Here is a 2,500-nt window from a genome sequence, read left to right as displayed (position 1 = left end):
GCCCGGCCGCGCGGGGAGGGGAAGGAGAGCACCCCCCCTCTCCCCGGGGCAACGGGCCTGCGAGGCGCCCCAGCCGCGCCACACCGCGCGCGCCACGCGGCGCGGCGGCAGCCGCCGGGCTCGGAGGGGAGGGCGGGCACGGCCGGGCGCACCCGAACCGCGCCCCCCCCCACACCCACCGAGGGGCGGCACGCCGCTGCGCCCACGCCACGGCGCGGGTGACGATTGACCGTCAAGCGACGCTCAGACAGGCGTAGCCCCGGGAGGAACCCGGGGCCGCAAGTGCGTTCGAAGTGTCGATGATCAATGTGTCCTGCAATTCACATTAATTCTCGCAGCTAGCTGCGTTCTTCATCGACGCACGAGCCGAGTGATCCACCGCTAAGAGTTGTCTCGGTTTCGGTCCCCGCCGCGCGCGCGGGGGGACCGGGCAGCTTTCGCAGCCCCTGGGGGGCCCCCCCTCCTCCGCCCCCTCCTCCTCCGCCCCACCGCCCTTCCTCACGCCGACGCCGGCTGCTGAGCAAGGGACGGCAGAGACGGAAGGAGAGAGAGAGCGAGAGAAAGAGAGGGGCTTGCCTCACTGACCGTACAAGCACAGAGAAAGGGGGGGGGGGGGAAACGAAGGGCAAACCCGAACGAGAAGGGCGGGGAGCCCTCGCTCCCGACCTGGGGACAAACCCTGTCTCGCTTCGAGTCCGGCCCAGGCGCCCGGCTCGGTCTGGCCCGGCAGGGAGCGGCGGGCCGGCCACACCGCCTGCCTCGGGATGTTGGGGGGGGTCCGTCCCCGCAGACCACCCCCCCCCCGCCCCAGGCGTCAGAGCCCGGCCGCCACCGGGAGCGGCGTCGCCCCGCCGCCCGCGCGCCTGCGGCCCGCCGGCCCCGCGCTTCCCAGCTCCTCGCTCGCCTCGCCGGCCCTCCGGCTCGACCGCCGCCGCCGCCGCCGCCGCGGCGCCCACACCCCCGCGCGCCCGCACACACCGCCTCGCGGGTGACGCCACGCGCTCGCCCGTCCCCTCCGCGGACAGACGCCCGGCGGCGGGCAGGCGGGCAAGGCGGCACGGACGGGGACGGCGCCCGCTCTCCCCGTCTCCACGCGGAGAGCGGGGCGGGCCGCCCCCGCCGCCGCCCCACCACCGCCCCCCCGCTGCCTGGCGGAGCCGGGCGGGGCAGAGCGAGGCGGGCGCCCCGGACGGCAGAGTGCCGGGGCGGGCGCGTAGGGTAGGGCGCCGCCGACGGCGGCCACGGCGGAAGACCCAGAAGCACCGGCCAGGGAGAAGGAGGAGACGCGCGGAGGCTCGGCGCCCGCACCACCCGCGGTGGGGGCTCGCCCTCCCGGCGGCGAGCACGCGCTCGCGCCCGGCTCGCAACGCTCGAGGCAGGCCGGCAACTAGGCCGACCGCGCGGCGTCTCTCCGCCGAGACCAGACCGCGGAGAGAGGGGGCAGGGTAACCCCTCTCCGTCCCGGCTGCCCGCGGGGCGAGCGCGGGGCGCGCCGGCTGGCATGGGGGGGCGCGGCGCCCGCGCGCGCCGACCCCCCGGCCCTCCGGCAGCACGCCCGGCCGCCTCCGCGAGTCGCATCGGGCCGCCCGAGTCTTTAAACCTCCGCCCGGCTCTCCAACCGAGAACCCTCGGGCCCGGAGCCCGGGGCCCATGGCCATCCCTGCCCGGGGCGGCTGCCGGCGGCCGCGGTGGCCGGAGGCCCTCTCCCCTCTCTCGCTCGCTCCCTCCCTCCCCGCCCCCCCCACCCCCACCGCGGGGGAGGAAGGACCGGGGTGGGGGGAAGCCGAGGCGGGGGGGGGGAAGGCACGGCCGGTGCGGCGCGCACGGTGCGGCACCCGGGAGGAGCACGCTGGCACACGGGACCACACGGGTGGGTCACCGAGGGGGGGGCAGGAGAAGCGCGGGCGCTAGGTACCTGGCCCTGGGGTGAGGGAAACGACCTGAAATCCCCGCGGGGGTGCCTCCCCCGCCGCCGCCCGCCACCGGGCCGCCGCCGCCTCGCGGCGACGGCGGCAGCCTCGGCAGCGGCGACGAGACGGGACGCGGAGGGGGAACCCGGCACCCGCCAGCCGGCCCCCGCGCCCCTCGGCGGAGCGTCCGCCCGCGGGGTGCGCCCGACACCCGCCGCCACGACCTCGTCCTCCTCCCAGGGCCCGGGGTTTCCCTCAGTAACCCGGCGCCGGGTGGCAGCTGCACCCGGGAGGAGAGCCGTGGCTCGGGCCGCCCACTCGGGCACGAACCGTCGCCTCGCTTGGCCTCAACGCGACGCCCCCCGCTCGGGGGCCCGGCGCCCGCCCCGCGCGCCATCCCGGAACGCCTGCCCCCGCAGGTCTCTGCGGACGGGCTGCTCCGCCGCAGCCCGCCGCGGGTCCGCCCCCCACAGCTTAGGGGTGGGGACCCGTGGGACCCGTCCCAACCCGGAGGGCCGTCTCCCTCGCCTCCGCGCCCGCCGCTTCCTCTCCCGCGGGCGCCGGGGAGTAGCCAAGCCCCGCCGCCCCTC

The 2,500-nt window shown here is 78.6% G+C and overlaps 1 non-coding gene across 1 annotated transcript; it reads right to left on the bottom strand.

The window, feature by feature from the left end:
• Positions 1 to 237: 237 nt before the first annotated feature.
• Positions 238 to 390, bottom strand: LOC135326081 (5.8S ribosomal RNA). Its single transcript, XR_010386735.1, has one exon. It is a non-coding gene; the product is annotated as a 5.8S ribosomal RNA (ribosomal RNA).
• Between the last annotated feature and the right edge of the window lie 2,110 nt (positions 391 to 2,500).

This window comes from Dromaius novaehollandiae, unplaced genomic scaffold, assembly GCF_036370855.1.
Source record: "Dromaius novaehollandiae isolate bDroNov1 unplaced genomic scaffold, bDroNov1.hap1 HAP1_SCAFFOLD_120, whole genome shotgun sequence".
Taxonomy (NCBI): domain Eukaryota; kingdom Metazoa; phylum Chordata; class Aves; order Casuariiformes; family Dromaiidae; genus Dromaius; species Dromaius novaehollandiae.
The sequence above is the reverse complement of the archived record's forward strand: the minus strand, read 5'-3'. Positions and strand labels throughout refer to the sequence as shown.